Raw genomic sequence first — 15,187 nt, 5'->3', positions numbered from 1 at the left:
TGAGTATACTCAAGGATTTAGTATACAATTTTAGGTTCAAGTATACAAAGCTCACTGTTGCCCAACAATGTCTATTCCCAAGGCACCCCTCGTTTGTTCGGTTGACCTGAAATGACCCCTATTGAACTGACATTTCTCCAAAAACCTTAATATCTACAACATATTTTGGACGATCCAGGGAAGGCAGTTCGTAGCGCGGAGTTATACGTGTTTTAGAGTTACGACACTCGCGTCTCGTTATTAAATTTATAAGTGTTTGTGTTCGATAGGACTTACAAAAGTAACTCGTGTTCGCTTGTATTCTCTTGTTCTGACATGTTTAAGATCTCTGCTTTCACATGGTGTTCGAAATCATAGCTTATCGCTTTAAATTGTGTAAAGTTGGCTGAGGTATCATTTGCCCATAAAATTTCGGACAGCTTCGACCCTAGCTGTAGATGTGATTCAACGATTATCATGTTTGTGAAAGTTTTCAACAGAAGTCGTTATTACGAAACAAAAAGATTGGATATTTTGGAAAGTTTCCGGAAGTAGAATCTGATTACTGGAATTGAATCCTGTAAATTCTATTGAAAATCGGAGAGGAAACAACAGCCGGTAAATCTCGGGTCCGTGTATTATTGTCTGACGGCGATCAATAATTCAGAGTAGGGACCTTGCCGTGTTTTTCAGAAACATTAAATACTGAAGAGAGAATTATTACACAGATCGGTTTCAAGTTGAAACCTTAGAAAAGACCCAGCATATTGCATCGCGTCCCGTCACTACCGCAACTCCGGACAGCCATTCCGCGCGACGAACCCCCCTTAATTATCAACATCAATACTCTGTCGTTTTTCCCGGCAGCGATGGTTACTTTTTTATCTGACAGATTTTGAGTAATGAAAAGGGGGTTCCATTAACGTCGGCAATCACTGGACCGTTTGGTGGGTTTTTTACTAGCGCCGTTCTGGGGTACTCAAACCTCCCACAGGTATTCAATCGTCGTGGAAAGCTTTAGCTCTGCAGCAACGGAGCTGCCATTGTAGTGCAGGCGTGGTCGACATGGCGTAATTACGCCTCAAGATTGATGGCGCGCGGAGAAGGGTGTGACAGTTGGCGTTCACTCAAACTTTTCAATACGCAAACGGGCAAATGCAAGAATAACGACAATTTAAACATCTCTCTGGGAGAGGGGTGTTCAGCATCAATTGAAATCTGCGTGTACACCACCATGTTGTATGCCATAAATTATATGTCACTTTTGGCTGGTTCACTGATGTGACAGCGCAGGGCCGTTAACTGTCCTCCCGCGGGAGAGCCTCAGCAAATTTGTACACTCTTTCTATGGAGTTGCGCTGTGTGGCCGTCTACCGGTCTTGCTCTTTACGCGTCCGCCGAGACCGCTCGCTAAGGGACTCCGTCCGCCCTCGCCTCCGGGTCCCCATCAACTTAAGTAAAAATAAACATTAATCAGTTTCTGCGGTGTACCAACTCCTGTCTTTGCGAGTCGCCTGCAGGCAGAAAACGCCCTTGGCAAAACGGAACACGATAACCAAGAACAGAAATGAATTTTCCATTAAAGAGTCAATATTTGCAATACCATCACAGCAACTGAGTGGGGATACTGGAAAAAATCGAGTGAAACAAAATCAATTTTCAGGACAAGAAACGCTGATGTACGTCCGATTAAATACGATCTGTCCTTGGACCGAACATGCCACAACAACTGGCGACACTATGAACAGCTTACATCACAGAACGTGCAAAACTCGTCCGTATGTAAAAGTCTTTCAGTAACATTATCTGTTCCTACAGAATGTCTATCAACTAATTATATTTTGAAGATTGTTGAGATCAATTTAAATGTAATCAGGAATTTCAGATGTCTCGGGAGGAGGGCGGGGAGATGGGGGATACATAGATGTATTTCGACAATCAACAACCCATACCCTTACTTGCGTGAGCGATGTTTATTTGATAATATACGTTTTTAAGGAGTCAACATCTTTATTCCTCTAGCTGAACGATAAAGGAAGTTTCAGTATTCGAAATGAAAGCATCACTTCAATTGATATTACAAGTAGCAGAAACCCATGAATCAGTCGCATTGATATCACACGCCGTATTCTCCTAATGTTTCTCGACTTTCGCTTCTCGTTGTCCTGTAAATACGTCGTGTGAGTGGCACATTCGATAATGTTTAAAAGAATTATGAGAACGGGAGTTTCTTTAATTTATCATTTAAAGACGTATACTGCTGTTAACCTAATTGACTGATCGTCCGAAATATGAAGACCAGTTACTGGCTTCTCTTTCTCCAAAGTTTAATGAAGCATGTGTTTTTTTCTGGACATATGAACAGTTGGTGTTGACACCATGCGACTCTACCCAATCTGCCCGGGGAGGGCGTCGTTTGTGAAAGCGGTGGCAAGTTTCAAACATTTTCCACGTGCGCCGTAATAAAACTAATCGGCCATGCCATGGCAAAGAAAGATGGTCTGACTGTCAGGAATTGGCAAGTAACAGGTATTTTAACGAAATCGCCGAAATGATAAGTTTGGGTGAAATGCAATTTACTGGTAGGACTTTTCTACGACTATCTTCACTGGGATTAAACAGACATTATCTCAAAAGCGAAAAGCGGTATAATGATTAAACTGAAAGTGAGGCGATCAAAGATACGATTACGAGTGGCCATATGTAAAATAATCAATTTACACAGTCACGCATATAACTTTAGTTTTTAATAAAATATTCACCATTTTTGTACAAAAACAAAACAAAACGGGCACTCTTTATTGTTTTTCTCGCCGAAGTGTATTGAGTAAAAAGTATTAGCCTTGTAGACACGATGCGTTGTGTACGTATATATCCATGCCATGCCTTTGTCAACAAATTAATTCTAGTCGGGACCAGAACTCAGTTTCCCCACAATAACGATGTACACTGCACACATACCGGCAGTGTTGGCAGGTCGGTCACCAGAAGTTTTACATGATTTTGGAAGTAGAAAAAGAAACCGAATTTAAATCAATATCAAGTACAAAAATACTGGGAATACATCAAAAGGTCAATCTGTTTCAGTATTCCGATGCAAGAAAAGTTTTCGTAAGGCCTGTTCTTTTTTGTTTCTTATCCACAGTTTCGTTTCTTATCCACAGTTTCGTTATTCCTCTCCGATACAAACATGACGGTGTTGTATCTGGAGCGGGGTCGTGGGTCGTTTGGTTCAGTGCAGTCGAAATAGCACGAATAATGCGGCGAACGGTCGCGAACATTAACCTTTGCTTTCTGCCTCTATGCCACTGGCTCCCAAAACATCAATATCATGTGCGGCGTGCTTCACACACGTGCGACAAAAAAGCTTATACGTGTCGCACGTGAGCACGCATGGTCACAACACAAAACATTTCGTCTCTCTGGCAGATCAATGATCTGTGCTGCTAAGATCTGAGAATACTGACTCTTTGAGTTGCTGCTTGTCGCTCGTTAGATACTCTATATGTAGCTTATCAACAAATAACATTTTGGTAAAGTTGAGACTGAAATCACACAAGTACTCTCACACACACAAACTGTTATCCTGACGATCTCTTCAAGGTAGAATGCGCCCAGGGATGGCAGCCATTTTGAATTTCAAACATTGGTAAATTTAAGTAATTCGTTCTAGTTTTTGCACCGTGGAAGCTGAAATTTATTCTTGCTTGAGAAGAAAGTTGTTGAAGGTTTTGTTGAGGAATGTTTGAGCATAAGTTTAAGGCTTTTAAAGTAGAAGCGTGCACTATCTTAACCCTTTGAGCGCCGAAGTCAATTTTGGTCGCCTTTAAAAGATATACCCCAGTCATTATTTTCAGATTTTTGCCTAAATTTTCATGAAAAACTGAAGCCAGTGAAATGTGATGTCCAATTGGTCCAAAATTATCACAAAAATCACAGAAAAATTCATAAAATTTGTGAAATATTGCACAAGATTTTAGTGGGAAACATTACTGCACTCTACTAGTAAGGGTTAATCAAATAATTATCTTGTTCTTCGCTTTTCTAGGTTTGTTTGGACTCAAGTTTGAAACCTTTATAGAGAAACTTCAATTTCGGGAGTTTTATTTCTTTTATGAAATTGGAAACTTAAATTTTCCATCATATAGTTGACTATGTGCCACCCAATTGCAGCTAGTTTTGAATTTCATATAACAGTAATTTTTGAGCTAATTTTCTTCTTTAAAGGTTGGTAATGATGACGGGTAAAATTCTTATATCAAAATGAAAGACAGAAAACTTTTCTTGTGTAAGAAATGAGCTGAAATTTAAACTTTCCTATTCGTTTTGCATGTAACATAAAATACTGGGACACAGTCTCCAGAACCTCGTATGATTTCGCATTTTCATCGTGAGGGGCCACGGATAATAAAAAACGCGCGCATAACAAATGAAACTTATTTGGTATAGGGGCAGAGGGTCCATGTATGTTTTGACTATTGTGTAAAAACTCGCACCGACTAGACATGCGATGGTTACACAATGAGAACTCATGTATCTTTCTATACATGATACCCATACAGTCACCGCTCAGATTTCCTTTTGAAATGTTGGGCGTTCAAAACGCCTGAAGAGGTTCAAAAGTTCAACAACCAATCTCAGCTAATTAACGTGTTTGGGGAAGTTCAATTCATAATTTCGTCGTTGGATTTCCGCATTTTGATCTTTCCGTTTTGAAGTTTGGAGTTTGAAGTCAAGCGCCATGAGTTTCCTTTGACATCCTCTGTACTTTACACGAATGCACTGGTGATAAAGCTATTCGTTTTACGGTTAATGTAAGTCGTTGTGGTTAGTTTTAGCACGGTCCCTCTATAGAGGGACCGTGGTTTTAGCAAAACCTTTATAGTAGTACGCCCCTAAAAATTGGAAGATTCAAACTGTAGCTTAAACTTTCCACAAGGACAATTTAAATCATTGCCTTTTTGAAATCAAGAGTACAAATCAAGGGTTACCATGTAAGCTTACAGTTCGGTACTTTAGAAACAATCACCCGGCCCGATGTTTACCATTACTTGAAATCCAAAATGGCTGCCATCCCTGTGTTATCTCTATGTGGCGATATCTGTGACTGATGTGGCAAAAGTTCATTCACAAAAGTCAGCCGATGAAACTTTATTTACTGCATGAGCTTCAAAATAACATCCAACAGGCAGTAGACCAAATGGGTATTTTTAAAGTTTGAGATTCCGAATACTTGTGCCCCGAGGTGCAAACACAATAATGTTTTTTTAGTGATGTAGTTTGAGTCAACTGGATTCCTCTAACGCATACTTTAGCAGAGTAAAGCGTTGTATGAAGCTGTCTGAAGAATAGTAAACAACCTGCTCTGGTAAAGGGTTTATCTCTTGTTTATGATCAATTATTTAAATGGCCTCATTGCCACTTTACCAGGATTAACATTTAAAGTTAAGTAGAAAAATCCGTGATAGAAAACCTTGACGACCGTATGGTCGCCTCGACAAACCGAATTCTATCACATATATTTCGCAAATTTTGGTTCCCTCTACTTCAAAGTGGTACAACATAAAAATTGTGTGAAAATTGAACAGATCTGCCCATGTCGTACAAAAAATTACAGTATAAGGTTTCTTTGTAATTTTTAGCAAGTGGCTGTCTCAAGTTGGCGTTAATGGCTTGTTATTTTATCTGGCGACAGTAAATATATATTTATCTTCCTAATCGTTCGTTAATTGCAGTTACGGATTGACACCATCGATGACCCTTGACCCCTAGATGCGCATTATCGATCGGTTTTGGTGCCGGCGTGATGGCCGTCTTGGTAACGATGGCCGTCACGATCAATAGATGACCTTCGAATTTTTGTAGTCTCCTCGTCGATTTGTTTATTTATCATCTTTGAGTCTTATAGCGACAACACATGTAGTAATTTTCTGTTTCACTTCAGAGAGAGAGAGAGAGAGAGAGAGAGAGAGAGAGAGAGAGAGAGAGAGAGAGAGAGAGAGAGAGAGAGAGAGAGGGGCAGTGTATACGCGTGCGTGTGCGTGCAGGGAGATGTCAGACACGGAGAGGAATCAAGGACGGGAGGGGTTGACAGAACACGTTCCACTATTCGTGCAACAACGAGAAGATAGCGTCATTGATTAAAACATATTCATCGGAGACTAAATTTGAACAGTTGAACAGATTTCCCAATTGCCGCTGTTTATTTTTTACAGCACTATGCTTCTTCGTGCAACATCTTGTATTGCTTCTTAATCAATCGCGGCCGCTCTCAAACTCGATCGTACTTTTGAAGAGGGTAACCAGAATCACACGAGCAGAGTGGCTTTGGAAGTGTGTGCAGACGATCGTAAATGCCTGTAACGGCAAATTTCTATGAAACAGGTTTACAAAACCGAGTTTCAGATCACTCGAAATGCGACCGAGCTTGGACGGCATATCTGCATGCATATTGTACAAATGCTGAAATGCGTTGTTTTGTGTCCTCTGTTTTTACCGTTATAAGCCGGAAACGTTCAGATAAAAGTATGGCTGAACTATGGGATTATATATTTAACGATACTTTAACTTTGTACGATATCATCGCGGCATTTTCTTGTTTGGTACCACAGCCTAGATGGAGTTCCCCTTGCAGAAGTATGGGGATTTTTCTAAACGGTGTAATCTATTTGTCGAAAACAGCAATAGAACTCAAGCTAATACACAGCTGGACCGACAAATTAGCTTCGAATGCGTGGCAAGGACAGTACACTACAAAGGTGAAAATTATGCCCGCCATTCTGTACATGCGAAGATGGTGTCTATACAAATCGGTGTCTATACCTGCAAGTGCGGGAGCAAAACAAACTTGGCTGAATGATTACGTTCATCATTGTAAAATTAACGGTTCTGGAACCCAATGCTTTTATCTGTTGGAGACAAATAATTACGTATTGACTCTTTTATAGGGGTCCGATAATAAAACTTACAACTCGAGTATCTAGTCTTGCTAACAAAACCCAACAGACAAAGGACATGCTCTGTGTGAAGACATTATAGCGTTATCACTTAGACGACGATATTTGTGTGGAAATAAAACTAGTGACAGAAACTCTGAAGGGTTGCCTCAGACCAAGCCAACTTTTGCGATGACAGGTTTCCCGAGAGGTCGTGCAAAGCTGACTGATTTGTCGGATGGGATGGTCCTAAGGTTATCGCGATCGGACAGACAACAATGGTGGGTGACCCATCTCTCTTTCGCCGTTTCGTCTTCCAAATGACATATGGTATCCAACGTCGACACGCAGTGCATCCTCAGAAAAATGCAATGAGCGAGGAAGGCTCGGATGTGGTAATCATATTTATGCTCTTTTAAGGTCCTAAGGTTCTACATTGGGACAGTGACGGTGAGTGAAAATTACCAACGGGAAGAGTGTCTATAGTTTGTTTAACCATAGACAGTAGAGGGAGTCTTCCCCTCTGCGATTTATGGTTTTACAGGGTTGGCTTTGCTGATCGACAGTAATTGAATCTTAAAGAATGTGCCATAGTCATTCTTAAACTTACCAAAAAAGAAACCCCTGGTCGAAATGATACGTTTTCTATCAAGCAAGTCGCCCCATTTCTTCTTTTACGCATTGAAAATTTGAAGTTCGGCAAATATTTTAACATCTGAAAGTACATGCATGATGCATTTCTGTAGACCTTTATGATGTTCAAGTTTTTCACAGTCGCGACACTCAAAAATCGATATTTTCTTCAGCGTTTAACATCAACGTCTAGTTTGAATACCTAAGGAATATTTTAATAGTTGTCTGATTAAATAATAGTTATTTATGAGTTTGTCACGATCGTTTCGATGACCGCAGTATCTTCACTTTGTATGTTGCGATGGGGGGGGGGGGGTGTTTAAATCTGGATGTTTGCATTGATTCATACCGGTGAGTTCTATACAACCCTTAATATATCAGAAACTTTGCTTCTTACGTTTAGGGTAGTATGCACCTAGAAATAAAAGACTTTGACTCAAAACTTTCCTAAACTTTCAGTCATACTCTTGGCTAATCCAGAATAAAAATTGGGGGTCACAGTGCAAATTTTGGTACCAGAGAAATAAATTACCTGACATTTACCGATGTTTGAAATTCAAAATGGCCGCCATCCCTGCTTGAACTCTACTGAGAAATAGTAAAACTTAAGATTTTGAAATATTAAGACGCTGAAAATATTACTTACTCCAAGAGCTTTAAAATGAACCCCCACAAGTGGTAGATCAGAAAAGAATTACAAAAGTTTGGGAGTCCGAATATCTGTCCTGGAGACGCATTCTACCTTAAGCAACCTCGTACCGATCCAAGTCAAGTTTTATTTTGTTTTTGCATTTTTAAACGCCGTATAAACCCGAACCGGGGGGTTAAAATTATTTTTAAATGGATTTGAAGTTCGAACAATTGCATTTTATTTGACAACAGTAAATAAGACCTATGTTGATGACAGTCACGTAAATTGTAGCTGATTAATTGCCATTTAGGATTAAACATTTTTACTCAGAATTAAAATAAGAAACATACAGCAGGTCCGTGGTCCCGTCTTTCTGAATGATGCCTAAAGATGCACGTGCCACATACGTTAAGGATGGTTTAACACTGTCAGTTTGTATGTCAACGTGATACCAACGACCAGAGAGATAGTGATGAAGGAGATACAAACTGATCTTCAGATAGTGCGACGAATCTTCAGGACAACCAAATAATTCTAAATGGAAGTAACCCTCTAACTAAACAGAGGTCAGCACTGTACTTCACAATTATAATCAAAATTCCTTCCTGAAAGACAAGCTTTTCTTGATAAGCGACACTTCCAACCACGCCTGTTTATGTTAGGAGAGGGGCTGCTGCTCAGAGTCCGTTTTTTTGGTCAATTTTATTCGAAATTGAGAATCTTTAAATTCAATCATGAATTAATGGCCGAATCACACATACTGAAGCCTGTACGTTTGGTCTTTCGATGGATTTGATAATGGTTTCTGCAGGAAAATCCTCTTTTAACATATTTTTGTAATATTATGTGACCTAGTTTTTTAATGAATCATATCCAAGGTGCATCATTGCGGATACAAGTATTCGAATTGTCACAGGAAACTGTCTAAAGAAGAACACAAATATAACATACAGAAAGTGTTGGACAAGGTGTGTCATTGGTTTTATGCATAAAATCATAAAGATTTTTTCTGTATGTAGAAAGCCGCCATATTAAGAAATTGAAATTTGCAGATATGATGAAGACAAATTCACTTTTCGATGTCACGAGCAGAATTCTGGTTTGAAATTATCGTTGCTGTGCATTATGGGATGTGAAAATCGTCATAAATCCAATATGGCGCGCTCGCGATTCCAATATGGCTGTTTTACGTTGTCCTGTGAACACGTGCCCAATCTATGTTCATAAATTATGCATTTTCTAATCAGACGGGGGATTTTCTTCGGCAAACATTCGTCAATATGATTGTAATTTCCACATAAATCTCTCCTCTCGGCAATTTCGAACGTCGTTGAGTGTCAACTAATTTCACCTTATGACCAGGGGCGGTGTTTGCTAATTTTCCTTTCTTTTCATATAAAAACACAAGGTTTAAGAGTTTGGCTAGGAAAAGAGCAATCAAAATCGCTCTTAACCGTGCTTAAAATAAACACTTACTCTTTTTGGCAGCTGTGTTACTGTGTCAAACACCGCGGATGCAGTCCTGCGATCTTGTAGGGGGCTGAGATAAAAGCAATGTGTTTGAGTTTATTGTCAACACTGTTTCCCGCGCTTATATCTCCAAACGACTGATTTCACTGTAACCTTCCTTGGTGAATTTTCGTAGTCGTGACAACGTCGAAACATTGTCTAGCTACCAGTTGCTGGTGTGATAAAAGAGGTGCAGTCACATATACGAACCTTTCGCCCTACTGGGTTGCGCACTATATATACCTGGACGGTCCGAGTGCTGACGTCATCCTATGGCCGCCGTGCATTTTTAACCCTGGACAAACTGACAAAATCGAGACACTGCTTTCTAGTATTGTAGCAGTCATGTTGCTTGTTCTTCTTAAGATCTAAGTTTTCAGTGTCCAATAATATTTTAAACTACAAAATGAGCTTCCTTGACACAGAAGTGGAAAGATGTTTTGCGAACGGACAACAAGTCGCGTAGTACAAATTGTTATAGAGAATGACATGGACGTCGCCATGTTTGTGTTTGCAACGCCTAAATTCGACAAACCTTGTACTGAAATCACAGAAACATTGCAGGCTTATTTCACAACAGAAGATTTTCATGTTTCTACTCGAGCCTCAGTACGGTAGGTTTATACTATAGAAGGTTTGCAGTATACTTTTCTATCTAGGAATTCGACAAAAAAACTTTCAGCGCTCACGGGAGCTAAACTGATTTTTAACGTTCTTTTTTGCATCAACTGTTGTGTTGAATGCCGTTGTGTTGTGTGGAGAGGGTGTCAGATAGACATAAAATGAAGACATAATGAAATAAAAACATGCAAATTTTACATCATTGCGGAAAAAATGCACAGAAGAATATCAGAACTGCTTTGTAGTCTGTTGAGAATGTACCAGGAACAACAATATTTGATTGCAAGACAAGACATTTTTGACGAAGTGCAGAGGTTTTACCTTACAGTCCGGGCATGCAGGGGCAGAGAAGTAAAGACGGGACTAAGCACAGCTATACGTTAGCTTTCTACAAGTCTCACACAAACGTCAGACTGGGTTTTAGACCGAAGCCGAGCATCAATCAGTCATAAATAAGTGCAAATCTGACAGAGCAGGCTTACGGTGGAGTACTCATTTACAGCTAAATTTGTTTGATATTGTCAGTGGGGGGTTTTTGCTATCACTGACAGAACTCCCATCGGTGTTCTCACGCCTGTGTTCAAGCACACCGGAGAGTCGAGGCCCGCTCTGAAAATTCTGTCTCATTTATTTCAGCTAGCAGGTGCGTATGAAGCGTGTCATAGTAAAGTGCATTTATATAAAATGCGTGGTTTATGTGTGACAGGCGTTCATGTCGAGAAGGCAGTCGAGCTCATCCAGGCTAGGTTGACAAGAAGTTAGGTATTCTTCAACTACACGCGGTAAAACGGGGACCAGGCCAATATGTGGACACTTCGCGGCTGTAACTTTCTGTTGTTTTCAGATAAAATGTCCTCCCCTTTGGCACGACCAATGCGTTTTCATTCGATAACGAGGTTTGGCGTCAACTTAAACGTGATTACAAATATCAGTAAATTGGGGTCTTTCAAGCATTTTTGGCAGTTTTGCCATTATCTGGCTAAGACCCCGAGAGTAATGTTTTTACAATTACCGACAGGTAGATGCCGGACTACAGAGAGCGAGTTGGCAACGACAACAACAGCAGTATGCAGCAACGGTTAGCAAACGTATCTAGGACGCCAAAATTTCGGAATGCCGATTGTTAACTTAACCTTAACAATTGACCCAAACCATTGATTTCCCAGCAATCGTGTCATTTCATAACTTTTTAAATCCTTAGTTTTGACATTTCTCAACTTCAACGCATCATTTCTGCAAAACTATTTGTCGACAACAAGTCAGAGATGAGTTTCGCGATGTACTTCCTCGTGAGCTGCAGACATCGACTTTTGACTGGGTATGCATAAAAATGCCCGACACTGCATTATAATTTTGAACAAAGTTGCAATGCTTGTAGACATGAATTAAAAGATGTACTTTGATGTAAATGCATGACGTGAATTGTCTGACCTGAAAGGCAAGTACATTATTCCGATAGTTCAGACGGTATTTCTCTAGGCCTATACAATACAAACTGAAATCAAACCAAAAGAGTACTCACCGAGCGCCAAAATCTAATAGAAATAATTCTCAATGGCCTACCTGAACGGATGCATATTGTGACGTCAATCTCGCCCCAAGCATAGCATGAATGTTGAAATGAAAGAGAAATAAAAATCAGCAAATAAATGTCTTTTAATGTGCTCTATAGCTGTCTTCACTATCCTATCAACAGTCCGGGGGCAAGCTTTTGTAAAGTATATATGTTCAATACATTTAGCCAATTTGCGACAATCCATTACTATACATGTACTTGTTATTTTTCTCGATTGTGTAAAAATCTGGTGAGAACTTTTTGAATGCAACTCTATAAACTTTCTCTCTGTTTTTCTTCACATTAATTTCGATTTAGAAAATTCAAAAAATGGCATAGCCGTAATGCAGGGTGAAAACCTGGTTTTCCTCTTTATTGAGTCTGCGTGGCGAAAATTCCGATGCCCGTGCAGCCGCAGGCATAGTGCACACCGACCTGTGTGTCAGTCATTCAGGCGGTACAGTTGATTAGCCGATCCGTTGGTATTCTATCAACGGAAATCATAGCGTTGCGACAGTTTTGCTTTTATATAGAGCCCTTTTTCCAGAAAAATCGTGCTGATGATCTGTTGACAAAGATGCATAAAATTTCAATTGCAAAGCAGTGTACATCAACAGGGAAAATTTTCTGAGCGTTTTATATAATGCAATGATTGACTTGAGACCATCGGAAGAATTTTTTTCCAACATTATAGGTATGACTGATTAATTTCACCCGCTCGATAGTGTACCCATTTTTGAAAGAATGTTTTTAAGTCTTCACAATTAGAATATGTTGATGGTTGCTGTTACAAAATACCGATTCCTTCTTTTCGCTAAACACAAACACGTTTTCACATTAATGTTTGTACACAACTATAGATTCCCGATCAACAGTCCGCATGTTCGTTCCAGAAACGTTAATCCAGTTTTATTGTAATTCTTGAAAGTGACGCTAGACATTCTTACAACGGCACAAACCATCGCAAAACCAACAAATTTAAAATCTTTGTTGGTGTATAAAAGTATCTAAACTTTGCTGTTGCTGCGAATTTTGGTCCAATTTTGTCTTAAAGAACACGAGAGAAGACAACACAGTTCCGGAGGTGACACCTCGAATTACCGTACGATGTCTGTTAGGACGTGAATGCAACCGTTTTCATGTACTCGGTATGTTATGGAGTATTCCTTCTGCGTGTGTCCTTTCTATATCCAGTGATCCAGAGCTTGGTTCCAATGCCTTCTTTCAAAGTTACATAGCGTCGTACATGATGCTTGCATGTTACTGTTGAATCAGGCCATACACTGTCAGTTAAACTCTTCGACTAACCTCAGTTTAGAACAGCCAGTCTAGAAACACATGAAACAAGCTTGCTGCTGAACTCTTGCTTCATAACGTTTGCAACTCACTCTGCATGGCATCGTTCGTCAAAGACAGATATGGACCAAAGGGTTTACGCAAACCTCTTTGCAATGAATTTCTGTAAAGTAAACTTGGCATGCGCCTTGCAATCAAGTTCTTCGTCAGCTGTGTTTTGGAACGAATAATATTACCCGAAGTCACATTTCATCAAATTCGATATTTGTCTACCGATACTTTGGTCGTTCTAGTGTAACATTGAATAGATATGTCTGCCTTCGTTATCTGACAAAAGGCACTGATATTTGAAGGTAATATCATTAAAGCGATGCTAAAATATTTAGCAGACCAACTGCTTCTTTTTAAAGATCATCGCACAAGAAATTGAACAACATATTGAAATATGAGTTTCTGGGACAAACTTATTGTGTACTTTGAATTATCCGTGACTGATATCTGAATACATTTTACAGATCTGTTCGAGCGCACGCCTGCCGACAAATGATTCTTGAATTAGTGAGAAAATGAATAGTTGCTGCTTTCGAGCTGAAAATGAATTTCACGACAGTTTACAGAACTTTAAAGCGCAAAGTACGGATCAGAAATATGTAATCACAGAATGATACTTCTATAACACAATAATATGCTGTGTTGTTATTTACAATGGTGTCTTTCCACAGGCACGATTTCCGTCAGTACACGTTTTGTACACGTTGTCACCGATGACGTCAAAGGAATAACTCCGTGTGTTTTTGATTTTTCCCGCGGATTATGGTGGCTACACTTAAGGGGGGGTTTACAGAAAATCAAAACGTAAGAGTATACCCCCTTGTGCACACTTGTATGACAACTACACAATGGTGAAGGTTTGGGCGGGAATTCAGCCAGACTCGAGTATTCATTGAAAAGAATGTGAAAATAGACTGGAAGAAATCATGAGATCAGAATAAAATCTATATATAATGTGTATTGCCATTTCTTGTCAAGAAAATAGTTTGGTCATCGTAGGCCTTGATATGGTTTTCAAACACATAAAATTTTAAAATGGTCCGAGCGAAAAATATGCTACAAATCACCGTCTCTCCGTGGAGGGACTGTGTACAAATGCTGTTACCGACCGATGCAAAGAATAAAAATTGAACATTAACTGATGAGACATCTAAAAATGGATAAGAAATCCGTCGCCAAAATTTTAATGAGACTTTTAATGTAGCCATGGCAGACAAAGAAATGAAACCGAGGATAAAAAAATATCACATATATAAATTCTTTCATATCTCCAGCAAGTAAAATTAATGATTGCTGGCAATTGAAAACTACTTGACCAAAAAGTCGGCACTTGTAGAGCGCGTGATTTAGTAGCCGGGAAAGCGTTGTCGATTGCACAGGTGTTCGCTTTGGGTTTTATGATTAATAAGCTGCTCATACAGCCCATCAAAAACTAGTAATAAAGCGATTTCTATAACACTCATGAAACGGTATTCCCACTTGCATTTGCTTGCATCCATAGGGTACTTGAATTTTCCGGTAATTAGAAATCATGATCTGTTTGCAACAGACGGCATGGGATCGTTTGGCAGACATGTTTAACAGCCAGGGCTGGTAGGGGAGAGAGAGAGAGAGAGAGAGAGAGAGAGAGAGAGAGAGAGAGAGAGAGAGAGAGAGAGAGAGAGAGAGAGAGAGAGAGAGAGAGAGAGAGAGAGAAGAGGAGAGAGAGGAGAGAGAGAGAGAGAGAGAGAGAGAGAGAGAGAGAGAGAGAGAGAGAGAGAGAGAGGGAGAGAGAGAGAGAGAGAGAGAGGTACAGAGACAGTCAAACGAAGACAGAGAAAGAGGGATAGAGAGACAGGGTAAGGAAAGGTTAGACCGCCAGACATATGGAGGCAAATTGAGTGACAGACAGACGAAGAGAGAGACAGATTCTTGTACAACCTTCATGTAGGAGCTTGTGTCACCATCAACGCTCTATAGTTACCCCCGGCCTGGTGA

The sequence above is a fragment of the Ptychodera flava genome, chromosome 22, assembly GCF_041260155.1.
Source record: "Ptychodera flava strain L36383 chromosome 22, AS_Pfla_20210202, whole genome shotgun sequence".
Lineage (NCBI taxonomy): Eukaryota > Metazoa > Hemichordata > Enteropneusta > Ptychoderidae > Ptychodera > Ptychodera flava.
This window is presented reverse-complemented; position numbering follows the sequence as displayed.